At 39.2% G+C, this 13,579-nt stretch overlaps 3 long non-coding RNA genes across 6 annotated transcripts in view; 1 reads left to right on the top strand and 2 right to left on the bottom strand.

Annotated features, from left to right (window-relative positions):
• LOC127529904 (uncharacterized) overlaps positions 1–13,579 on the bottom strand; it is a 146,169-nt gene that overhangs the window by 45,023 nt on the left and 87,567 nt on the right. The window lies entirely within an intron of this gene.
• The window catches only part of LOC127529905 (uncharacterized), a 140,508-nt gene that overhangs the window by 68,484 nt on the left and 58,445 nt on the right, over positions 1–13,579 (top strand). The gene's annotated exons all lie outside the window — the stretch shown is intronic.
• The window catches only part of LOC114661694 (uncharacterized), a 44,603-nt gene that overhangs the window by 25,754 nt on the left and 5,270 nt on the right, over positions 1–13,579 (bottom strand). The window contains exon 4 of one of the 2 annotated variants that reach the window (XR_003717896.2): positions 7,463–10,949. The exons of the other annotated variant lie outside the window; for it this stretch is intronic. This is a non-coding gene — a long non-coding RNA (uncharacterized LOC114661694). Of the gene's footprint in view, positions 1–7,462; positions 10,950–13,579 lie in introns of those variants that run through there. 2 annotated transcript variants of the gene reach the window in all.

The following is a 13,579-nucleotide window of genomic DNA, read 5'->3' as shown; positions in this document are numbered from 1 at the left end:
GCAGGTTCAGTTGCCTTTCGTTTTGGCATTGTTCCGTAAGGTCTCCTCCGTACAAGTGCACATGGGTATCTGAAGACGGAAAGGCATAGTGGGCTGGAAAGGAGAAAATAGAAAATTGTGGCTTGAAACACATGAATTGGTGACCAGGGCAACCATCCGACTCAGACACGGGGCTTGAAATACTGACGTACACAAAGGGGAAAGAACGGAGGGGGGTAAGCAGGAATTCTGAGAGGGGAAGGACTGGGGCTTTTCTACGGGGGCGGCTATACAGCCAAAAGGAACCCGGACACGGACACGGACACCGCACTGGGCTTTTATTATATAGATGCCTAAATCATATGTTACCACTGTCTCCAGCTGGGGGAGCTCTTTCTCCCCTGGGATGTGTTTCTTGATGCAGAACTGACTACAGCCAATGCCATCCCTTTTGTACCCATGGCAGAAATAATTATAAGAGAGTAATATGGTACAAAAAGACGTACAGTGCATCTGGAAAGTATTCCCAGCGCATCACTTTTTCCACATTTTGTTATGTTACAGCCTTATTCCAAAATGGATTAAATTCATTTTTTTCCTCAGAATTCTACACACAACATCCCATAATGACAACGTGAAAAAAGTTTACTTGAGGTTTTTGCAAATTTATTAAAAATAAAAAAATTGAGAAATCCCATGTACATAAGTATTCACAGCCTTTGCCATGAAGCTCACAATTGAGCTCAGGTGCCTCCTGTTTCCACTGATCATCCTTGAGATGTTTCTGCAGCTTCATTGGAGTCCACCTGTGGTAAATTCAGTTGACTGGACATGATTTGGAAAGGCACACACCTGTCTATAGAAGGTCCCACAGTTGACAGTTCATGTCAGAGCACAAACAAAGCATGAAGTCAAAGGAATTGTCTGTAGACCTCCGAGACAGGATTGTCTCCAGGCACAAATCTGGGGAAGGTTACAGAAAAATTTCTGCTGCTTTGAAGGTCCCAATGAGCACAGTGGCCTCCATCATCATCATCATCCGTAAGTGGAAGAATTTCGAAACCACCAGGACTCTTCCTAGAGCTGGCCGGCCATCTAAACTGAGCAATCAGGGGAGAAGGGCCTTAGTCAGGGAGGTGACCAAGAACCCGATGGTCACTCTGTCAGAGCTCCAGAGGTCCTCTGTAGAGAGAGGAGAACCTTCCAGAAGGACAACCATCTCTGCAGCAATCCACCAATCAGGCCTGTATGGTAGAGTGGCCAGACAGAAGCCACTCCTTAGTAAAAGGCACATGGCAGCCCGCCTGGAGTTTGCCAAAAGGCACCTGAAGGACTCTCAGACCAAGAGAAAGAAAATTCTCTGGTCTGATGAGACAAAGATTGAACTCTTTGGTGTGAATGCCAGGCATCACGTTTGGAGGAAACCTGGTACCATCCCGGCAGGGACTGGGAGACTAGTCAGGATAAAGGGAAAGATGACAGCAGCAATGTACAGAGACATCCTGGATGAAAACCTGCTCCAGAGCGCTCTTGACCTCAGACTGGGGCGACGGTTCATCTTTCAGCAGGACAACGACCCTAAGCACACAGCCAAGATATCAAAGGAGTGGCTTCAGGACAACTCTGTGAATGTCTTTGAGTGGCCCAGCCAGAGCCCAGACTTGAATCCCATTGAACATCTCTGGAGAGATCTTAAAATGGCTGTGCACCGACGCTTCCCATTCAACCTGATGGAGCTTGAGAGGTGCTGCAAAGAGGAAGGGCGAAACTGGCCAAGGATAGGTGTGCCAAGCTTGTGGCATCATATTCAACAAGACTTGAGGCTGGAATTGCTGCCAAAGGTGCATCAACAAAGTATTGAGCAAAGGCTGTGAATACTTATGGACATGGGATTTGTCAGTTTTTTGATTTTTAATAAATTTGCAAAAACCTCAAGTAAACTTTTTTCACGTTGTCATTATGGGGTGTTGTGTGTAGAATTCTGAGAAAAAAAATGAATTTAATCCATTTTGGAATAAGGCTGTAACATAACAAAATGTGGAAAAAGTGATGCGCTGGGAATACTTTCCGGATAGACTGTATATGCATTTAACTTGCTTAAAGAGATACCATTCATTCTCAATGATACAATGTATAATCAGCTACACATGCATATTCAGGCTGGAGAGAAGCCAAGGGACGATCACAGCCAAGTGGGGGAATGCTGACCACCAGCTATCCCATCTGGCAGAATGTCGATGGCATGAGAAGGCGTTTCTGACTTGGTGCTGGATCCTCATCATTATGAACACTCACATATTTACAAATTCATAGAATTCTTGTCAGACAGGGCCGTGTGCATAAAATGACATCTTCACCTGTTTTGATCATTCATGACAGACTGTGGGTTTTCAGCCATATTGGTTAAGCAGACATCAGCACTTTTTAAAACTGCCTGCTTGTGTGTCATTCACATGTTTTCTGTCCATCTCTCCAGCTGTCATTTGTCCATCTCTCTGCCAGTCTCTCTCTCTTTCAGCCAAATTGAGTGGCTTTGAAATACATTTCACAAATTATATTGGCACAAAACAACCTTCTTGCTACAACCGCATTATTTTTTAATTGACTGTTGTTGACATGAAGTGTCAACGTACCTCGAGTTAAGGTGACTCACCGCTGTCATTGAATGTCAAATGAAGAAAATAAAAAGGATTCAAAAACAACACTTATTTCTGTTGCACAAAGTGTTTTTACAAGATGTCAAAGAGGAAGTTACAAGGAAAGAAAAACAAATACAATTATGTAACTATAATAATGAATAAGTTGCAAAAATAAATCAAATAAATACTTAAAATCAGCTTATATAACAGATACTGTTGTGACCTGTAAGGTGCTCTCTGGCTCCCCAAATACCCAAAACAGTTAGGCTCTGGACACAAGTCCCAATTAAAACAGGAGGATTTACTGGTGTGAAACCCTTCCCATAAGCGTTTCCCACACCACCAAATGCACAGTACAAAGTACAAGCAGCACACCGCGATTCTCCTTTTCTCTTCCTGCCTTCTCCACTTGTCATGCAAGCTTTGTCTCGTCCTTCCCAACTCTGGGCCCTGGGGTTGAGACAGACAGCTTCTTTTATGCAAGACCTTGTAGTACTTCCGGTGTCCTGTAAGCATGGTCCAGAAGCATTTTCAGGTGAGGCGGAAGCCCAATGAAGTTGGGTTTGCACATTTCTTGACCCACTTCTTCTGTATAATTCAGTGTTGGTGTGTCACAGAGAGGATGCACAGCATTGTTCATAATGGCACCAAGTTTTGTTTTCAGTCTCTCCTCTTCTATGACCTCAGGCAGTCCAGATTGTGTTCCATAACTAAGCCTGCCCTTTTAATTAGATGTTGATCCAGTGGGTCTCTCTTGAACTGATGTTACCAGCCCAGCAAACCACACTGGTCATCACTGAGTTATAGATGATGTGAAGGATTTCATTTCCCACATTAAAAGAACACAGTCTCCTAAAAGAAAAACAGTCTGTTCTCCCTCTTCTTATGTAGTTCTTCTGTGTTACCAGACCAGTCCAACCCGTCATTGATGTGGACCCACAAGTACCTGTAGCAGTGCACTACCTCCATATCCACTCCATGAACACTGACCAGGCATAGATGCTCTTTGGTGAGGTAAAAGTCAAACACCAGTTCCTTGGTTTTGCTGATGCTAAATTCTTTATGCACCAAGAAACAAAGTTCACCCCCTGATTCCTCTCCTTTGTTTCATCCCCCTTATCAATATACCCCATAATGGAGAGGCATCAGAGAATTTCTGCAAGTGACATGCCCTGCTGTTATATTTATAGTCGGAGGTGCACAGAGTGAAGAGGAAAGCCTCTCTGAAGAGGCCTGTCCCCTGTGGTACTCCAGTGTTGACTCACACAGTCCTTGAGCCTCACAAACTGGTGGTCTACCTGACATCAGGACACCACAGGCTCACCCATCTGCATATCTGTGAGCTAACCCCTAAAAGGAATGGCTGGATGGTATTAAAGACAATGAAGACATCTAAAAGCAGAATCCTCACAGTGCTGCCAGCTTTGTCCCGGTGAGAATAAGCCTTGTGGAGCCAAAAGATAGTTTCACCCTCCACTCCATTTTTTGTCTGATAGTCAAACTGCAGTGGGTCCATGTGGTTTTTCATTTAAGGTATTGTGTTTATTAAGAATTGTTAACATACTGTATGTCTTTCTTTCTCATTGTATTTTCTGAACTAGTCTGCCAGTTTGTAAGAGTTCTGAAAATAATAATACAGCAAACGAGTTTACCAAACCTTGAATTATTGTTAAAATTGGCACGCCAGACCTGTGACCGAGAGAGAGAAAAAAACACTTAACTAAAGGTGCTGTGCTGTTTGCTCCCGACCTTAACCTGCTGGAGAGAGCCTGAGAAAAGCGGCTCATGTCACCCATTTGCAGAGTGAACTCACTTCAATGACCAAGAAGAGCAGATTCAGGACATTAAAGCTGATATTTCTCCCTAATGAGCGACTGTACTCAAAGAATCTTGCAAGAGAAGGTGGCCATTGGTAGAGTAACCATCTACTAGCCATTCTGGTATCTATGATGGTTAGAGGTTAGGGTTACAGAGATGAATGTCCCACTAGGGGACAAGATGCATAGGTAGGATTCGTCCAATGGCTTATGTTCTATCTGTTTTGTTTGTTCATTTTTCAGTATAATTGTTCTATTTTATTATATGCCTACTTATGTGTTATTTTATTCTATATATTTATTTAGTATCCCTATGTGTCTTGCAAGTCTCCTAAGTTCCTTGTATTTTGAAATTGAATCCCCAAGAAATGGGCCAGCCATCCATCATAGTCTAGGGGCCAACTCAGCCTTATAAAGGCATGCTGGGAATTGAAGTCCAGGCGGATCATTTGAGGTGGGTTATAATTCTAATTATATTATAATTGCTATTTGTTTTTCTAGTTCTCTGGTTTGTAATTTAGTTGGTCTCGTTTCTGAGATTACAGCTGTAGGATTTTGGACTGGTCGTGTTTGCTGTTTATTGCCTTTTAGGCAAAAACCCATTGCTTCCTTTTTAAAGTCATTTGTTATTTTTTCAGTTTTGTTAAAATGTCCTCTTTTTAGGAAGATTCTGGTGGGACTTGTTAAGCTGGAGTTTTACAGTTTCTCCGTTCTCCCTATTTTGAGATGTTTGAGACTTTTCTGTGATGTTTGACATTTAAAAGCCCCCCATTATCCTATCCACAGGAATGAAAAATCCAAAAAAAAAACCTTAATGTATTTTTGGCGTCTTCTAAAGAGCAATGAGATCAGAGAGAAATCAAATGGGGGCATTTTTTTTTTGTCTCCGGTTTCTCCGATTTTTCTCCTGAGAAAAAAAAATACCCCAGTGGTCGTACAAGTGTGTTTCCTCGAGTTTCACCAGACATCTTAGCAAAGTCTCACAATGGGCTCAGATTTTCCAAGTAGTGTCTTGACATTTTTTTTTTGCAGTTTGAAAGTATTTGTATTGGCTGCACAGTAATATTTAACATATATGGACAGATGTTTGTGGCAATAAAACACTTTACTATGATTACAAAACTGTAGTCTTTACTTTTGAATAATACTATTAGTTGCTCAACCTTATATTGCTATGCTCCAATTAGGTCACGCTAATTCATGAAGACAAGGTAGGTAGTGTGGCATAGAGGTTAAGACTCTGAGGATATGTGTTCAAATCCCACTTCTGACATCATATGACCATAAGAAAGTCACTTCATCTGCCTGTGCTCCAATTGGAAATGCAAAAGAATCATAGCTCAAATGTTGTAAGACACTTTGGATAAAGGCATCAGTCCAGTTATAAGTACACAGACATCTAACCTCTCAGTTGTTGGAATGCTTTTGGCAGACACACTTCATGTGCTCTCAGCTCTTAAAAATTGTATATGTTCTAGATGGCACGTCAAAAACTAAGCAAAGAAGAAACAGCAGCGTGTCAAAAAGAGACCCAAAAGCATTGGAGAGAAAGGAAGGCAAAAAAGAATGCAAAAAAGAACAATAATAATCTATGTGCAAATTCTGAAAATAAGGAAAGTAATAATCAGCCCGGACCAAGTGGAACTGAAAACCTCTTAGGTCCAATCGGGGTCAGAAATAAAAGACTTCATAAAAACATTCAAAAATGTTGGGGCGATACACATGCTGAGCAAGTTAAAGAATATGAAAGTAGTAAAATTCAAAAGTATCAAAAAATGAAAGTAAAGATCACATTAGCACAAACAAACGGAAATTATTACGCAGTGAAATAACGGAACAGCAAAAAGAGATCGAATATATGGACATCGGTGATATGACAGAAGCATGTAGATATTGTTTGGCTTTAAACTTTAAGTCAGAGACTTGTAGATTGTCTATTTCGTGTTGCCATCAGGGAAAAGTAATGTTTCTTCCCAATGAAGAGGCGTATCCACGAGAAATAAAAGATTTGTTGTTTGGTGAAAGTGAAATCGACAAACACGACAGGCAAAATATCTGATTCTATAATAATCTGTTCACGTCGCATCATTCAATGCTCAAAACGTAGATTTACACGATTCAGGACCATACGCCGTAAGAATCTGTGGTCCCACAACAATTAAAGCTACTACAAGTTTAATTTCGAAGAAGCCACTGTTCGGTCAGGTTGTATATTTATGATCACAGAGAAGTGACGTGACAAAGAATCAAAAGAGAACAATCCTTTTAAATTGTATATCTGATTAACCAAACTTCGGGGTGGGTGAGCGAAATGAGCAGGGGGCAGAGCCCCCTAATATATAAGTAAATATATATATATATATAAGGCCTTGAAAGAGATTAAGAGAAGAAAGACGTGTCACAAAATATGACATGCTTTTTCAAACTAAATTTTCAATTTTGACACCATTTACCTCAAGTTTGTGTGGTGTCACTTTTTTGTCTGAAGTAATTTCTCCTGACATTTTAAGAGAAACATTGGTGACAAAGTTGATTCTTAAATGAAACATAAATGAGAATCAGGGGTGTTGTACAATGGCTGACCCGGTGCTGTAACTGCCAAAGGTCATGTGAAAGCACAGTTTCCCCTTGTGGATTAACAAAGTGTATATTAAATCAAAATTTTCTTTCAAGTGCCATAAGCCATCGAAGACGAACCTTTGAGTAATACATTTTTACAATGGGTAGGCTCAGGATCTACTAGAGTGAGGCCTATTTTGGGACGGGACAGTTAGGATTCTGGTCGAAGGCCTCACCTTTTTTGGCATGTGTGTGCTGCTGCAATCACAATTATTATCGACTGAAAAACTGCACACCGTGGGTCAGCTCTGTGGGCTTCAAGAATTCAACATGACATGAAATCTGTGGAAAGGGTTGGACAACTGGATCCATTGCAGTCCTTGGAAATTAACCTTATTCTTATGGAGAACATCATGATGAAGTTCTTTATGAATCAAGAAACACAGAACAAAGACGACATTCACCGGATTCACAGATAAGTTTTACAGTTTATTGAAGAGTCAACAGACAAATGAAACAACGAGGTAAAGTAAAGGAAACAATACAAAATGGATTTGAAAACAAATATGAGAAAAACAAGAAAAACAAATTCAAGGTTCCTTCTACAGTATTGAGGAAGTAAATTGGGACAGTCGTAATGTGAGAAAAGGCCAGAACATTATAAGGATGGAACCTCTAGTGAGCAGTTATGGGAAAAAAATAACTGTTCATTACACCATTTCTTCATGAGGGAGACAATTCAAACACAGAAACAGAGAAGAGTCAACAAGTGAAAAATTACAATCAAATAATGGCCGAGGTACACCAAACAAGTACAATCAGGATGTACACTCTCATGGGACAAGGCAAAATGGACTTAGTACTCCACCCTCAATCCACAGTTAGCAGTGACCGGTTAGCCACAGGGTATCTACTGTGACAGCTTTCCCAACTGACAGAAGTTACCAGCCAGGTGGGCTACTTATAAAACAAGCCCACGCGGGCATCTGGAGGACCAATTCAAGGCTCAGTGTGGGAAAGCAGTGGCCGCCAGAGGGGGCACAAAACATTCCTGGTGGCACCAAAGCAAGAAGCTAATTTCATAAGACGTATAAAGATCTCTGGATGGCAGCAAAGAAACCCAGGAAAAGATTTTCCAAGACCCTGCTCTCCATTTGAATTTGGCCCTTTCAGTGTCACCATATTTGCACAATACTGCTTTACTATGCAGAATAAGGGCACATTGGGCTGTAAACAGTAATCCGTTGGCAGTGCAAAGAGTGCAGTTTGGCACTCCATTTATAACCAATACACAGTATGGACACAAGTGTATGCAGAGCGTCAACAGACACCAACTACATACTTAACATCAAACTGTACAATATACATGTCACATGCATTTATTGCTCTTATTGCTCAACAGCTCATCAATTACACCATTGATGTGCTGAGCTTAATTAAACAAACACTGTCCTACTGTTAGTGACTGCATTTACACACTCATTATTAATACTTAAAATGAACAAATATCATTACACTACACAAATAAATGCATTTAGCATCCAAGAGTATGCAACGCTTGAAATGAAGAACATCTCATACACATCATAATAATAATAATAATAATAATATTACAAAGTAATTGTAAACCACAATTTTCAGAAATGAATTAATATACACTGTGAACAATAAACATAAAACTATTTGCGTATGATTTGCCTCTATTAAAAGGCACTACAGTCTGTACAAAATACAAACACAAACTGCAAAAGCGGTTCACTCATATGAATTCCTGAGGGAAAGTGTAGTGCCCCCATTTCCCTAACAATTATTAAAGATTTTGCTTTGCATTGCTGCAACATAAAAAAACAAAACACGCAAAAGCTTCCTCGTCCTCATTTTGATGCCACTACAGAGTAAATCTGATGTTATCCGCTGATAATGAAGCGCCATCCTGTCCGGCGCTGTGTCCTGCCATGTGTCTAATGCTGATGGGATAGGCTCCGCCCCCTGGGCAACTCTGATTTGAATAACAATGAGGATGATGATATCATGTCAATAAAGTGTCATTTAAGCAATCATTATTTTGAACACAATAACATCATGCGCATATTCTGGCAATAAATCCATCCATCCATTTTCAAAACCTGTTTCATCCTGAGCAGGATCACTGGGAAGCTGAAGCCCAATCCAGCAAGCTAAGGGAACAAGGCAGGAACAATACCTGGACAGGATGCCAGGGTGAACACACACACACACGCACACACACGCACATGCACACCAGGAACCCATCCAAGTAAACTGCATGTCTCTGCAGAAACGCATCTGGATATGAAGGGGACATGCATTAGTCGGGTAATGTGTGAGGCCAGGTCCAGACTTTGCTCTGGGAAGTTACCTGCAAGTACATGGTAATGGCAAACAAAAATAATGTCCAGATAAAACCATTTAAAATATAAAACCATAGTGCATTTTGACGCTCCATTGGGGTTTCCTTGTGCCAGGAATCACACCGGCTTTTTAATGTTTCAAGACACTCATTCACTTCCACCAGGAACACAAATTCACATTTTAAAATCATCTTTAAAACATCTACTTAACATTTTTTTATATGTTTTGTGCAATGAGGACCAAGAAAAGAAAATGAAATCCCATGTTTTCAGGACAACCACAATAAAACGTTTTTGATATTAAATTGAGACTAAAGCTATACAACGGCACATGGTGGGAACAAAAGAAAAAGAAATCTCATGTTACTCGGGTCACGGATCCAGTTGTTTGCTCACCACATGCAAGACGCGTGGATTATATGCTCAAAAAACAAACAATTCTGGAAAAATCAGCACACCTCATAAATGAGAAACACTTTCTCACAATACTGTGCTTTTCAAATGAAGACAGGACTCTTGACCAGACAATATAGTATTATATAAACACTGAATGATATTTTAGCATAAAATGCACGTGTTCTGCATGTTAAGAGTCCTGGATAACTGACATGTGGATTACACGATACACAAAAAGGGAATTTGATTGATTTTTTTTACATCATTGCTGTTGGTCACTACTGGATTGTATTCTACCACACTTTTTAAACATAACTCATTATTACAAAACACATGGGGTAAGCAACAAATAAATGGTATCATTTCTGGGGAGTGGATTCCTTGAAGGAGTTGCATGAATCTTCTTGAATAACAACAGGACAACAAGGATTTCACATTGGCTATTCATGTAATTCCTACTTTGTGGTGTCTACTTTAAATCTAATTGACTGAAGTTTGTTGTCTGTGCTGAAACAGCAAATTTAAAATTCTTTTAGAAAAAAAATGTGTTCCGATATCAGACCTATCCCTGGATCCACACACCTCTAACAGATCCCCAGAAATAAAGGTGTTTTGAAATCCGAGGTGACCCGCAGAGCAACCGTCCCTGAACCTGACAGCGAATTCTGATAGAATGCAGCGGCTAGTAGATCTGTTTATTTCTTTCTCATTATTACCCAGTTTGAGAGAACCTGAGAATCATTCTCAATGGCACCTTCTGGATTGCCACCTTTTGGTAAAAATGACAGCATTAGGAAAATTTATGTTGCAGCAATGCAATTGGCGTGTCTGAAAAGAATAAATAAATCATCTGTATATTTAGCCCACCTTAGGTCATATCAGGAGGCTCACTTTACCAGGATCTGTGTTTTTAAGGAAAGGAAGCTTGTTAAACAAGTTACAGCAAATGCAGAACGATAGCGGCAGAAGTTCTGTTGATTTAAACCTTCAAAAAATAATGTTTACCAGGAATCCTGTATTGGGATGTAGCTTAGACATGTTATAAAACAAAAAGGAAAACTGCAAAGAGGTCGGCACCATTTAACCATCCTTTCCTTCTTAGTCACGTTTGCCTGCTGCTGAACATCAGCCTCCATGGCAAGTGACATTTGCTTGGCATATTCTGGAGACCCAATGGATTGGCCTTTATTCTGTTAATGAGAAGGAAAACCAAGAGAGTGGAGTTTAGATAGATAGATAGATAGATAGATAGATAGATAGATAGATAGATAGATAGATAGATAGATAGATAGATAGATAGATAGATAGATAGATAGATAGATAGATAGATAGATAGATAGATAGATAGATAGATAGATAGATAGATAGATAGATAGATAGATAGATAGATAGATAGATAGATAGATAGATAGATAGATAGATAGATAGATAGATAGATAGATAGATAGATAGATAGATAGATAGATAGATAGATAGATAGATAGATAGATAGATAGATAGATAGATAGATAGATAGATAGATAGATAGATAGATAGATAGATAGATAGATAGATAGATAGATAGATAGATAGATAGATAGATAGATAGATAGATAGATAGATAGATAGATAGATAGATAGATAGATAGATAGATAGATAGATAGATAGATAGATAGATAGATAGATAGATAGATAGATAGATAGATAGATAGATAGATAGATAGATAGATAGATAGATAGATAGATAGATAGATAGATAGATAGATAGATAGATAGATAGATAGATAGATAGATAGATAGATAGATAGATAGATAGATAGATAGATAGATAGATAGATAGATAGATAGATAGATAGATAGATAGATAGATAGATAGATAGATAGATAGATAGATAGATAGATAGATAGATAGATAGATAGATAGATAGATAGATAGATAGATAGATAGATAGATAGATAGATAGATAGATAGATAGATAGATAGATAGATAGATAGATAGATAGATAGATAGATAGATAGATAGATAGATAGATAGATAGATAGATAGATAGATAGATAGATAGATAGATAGATAGATAGATAGATAGATAGATAGATAGATAGATAGATAGATAGATAGATAGATAGATAGATAGATAGATAGATAGATAGATAGATAGATAGATAGATAGATAGATAGATAGATAGATAGATAGATAGATAGATAGATAGATAGATAGATAGATAGATAGATAGATAGATAGATAGATAGATAGATAGATAGATAGATAGATAGATAGATAGATAGATAGATATCCCCAGGAGGAAATATTGCTTTTCACAGAAGCTTATTAAATACATATATCAAAGGACAGATGTAAAGCTCCATATAACTGATAGGAAGGCACCATGTGGTGACTGGAGGAGACACAATTTTCTCACAGGAGAGATGAAAGGCACCATACAATAGATAGGACACTATAAAGTCAATGGTAAAGACAATATGCTTTCAAAGGATAGCTATAAGGCACTGTATAATAGATAAGAGATCACCATAAATTGCCTTTGGGTCAAATAAAGTATATTCTAATCTGTATACTGTACAGTCAGTCAATCGTCTGGTCATGGCACCTGCTGTGAAAACTTGCCAGACAAAGAGTGATGAAGAGGATGCTCCAAGCAAGCACTTCTTTGACTGAATGGAACCCACTTGATGTGTCACCATTGCTGTGTTCAAAGTGAAGCTACTAAAAGACACATTTCTAATTTTTGTGGCTCATATTCAGGGCTGGACTTACCTCTTATTAAGACAAAAGGAAGAATGATTTATGGGTACCCTCAACCTCACCTTCCTACAACCCACCACCAAATCTTATCACATTAAACATTTTTTTGCCTACTAGGGAGTTATGAGGTGTACATATATATTATATATATATATATATATATATATATATATATATATATATATATATATATATATATATATATATATATATATATATATATATATATATATATATACACAGTATATAAATATAAATCAAGGACTTTGTTAAATGGTGCGACTCAAACCACCTACACCTGAACACCAGCAAAAGTAAGGAGCTGGTGGTGGATTTTAGGAGGACCAGGCCCCTCATGGACCCCGTGATCATCAGAGGTGACTGTGTGCAGAGGGTGCCGACCTATAAATACCTGGGAGTGCAGCTGGATGGTAAACTGGACTGAACTGCCAATACTGATGCTCTGTGCAAGAGAGGACAGAGCCGACTATACTTCACTAGAAGGCTTGCGTCTTTAAACAATAAGATGCTGCAGATGTTCTATCAGACGGTTGTGGCGAGCGCCCTCTTCTACGCGGTGGTGTGCTGGGGAGGCAGCATTAAGAAGAGGGATGCCTCACGCCTGGACAAACTGGTGAGGAAGGCAGGCTCTATTGTAGGCACGGAGCTGGACAGTTTGACATCCGTGGCAGAGCGACGGGCGCTGAGCAGGCTCCTGTCAATTATGGAGAATCCACTGCATCTACTGAACAGGATCATCTCCAGACAGAGGAGCAGCTTCAGCGACAGCCTGCTGTCACCGTCCTGCTCCAATGACAGAATGAGGAGATTGTTCCTCCATCACACTGTGCGACTCTTCAGTTCCACCCGAGGGTGGGTAAATGTTAACATTATACAAAGTTATTGTCTGTCTGTATACCTGCATTCTTATCACTTTTTAATTTAATATTTTCTTTATCAGTATGCTGCTGCTGGAGTATGTGAATTTCCCCTTGGGATTAATAAAGTATCTATCTATCTATCTATATCCATCCACCCATCCATTTTCTAACCCACTGAATCCGAACACAGGAT

The sequence above is a fragment of the Erpetoichthys calabaricus genome, chromosome 12 (genome assembly GCF_900747795.2).
Source record: "Erpetoichthys calabaricus chromosome 12, fErpCal1.3, whole genome shotgun sequence".
Classification (NCBI taxonomy): Eukaryota; Metazoa; Chordata; class Cladistia; order Polypteriformes; family Polypteridae; genus Erpetoichthys; species Erpetoichthys calabaricus.
The sequence above is the reverse complement of the archived record's forward strand: the minus strand, read 5'-3'. Positions and strand labels throughout refer to the sequence as shown.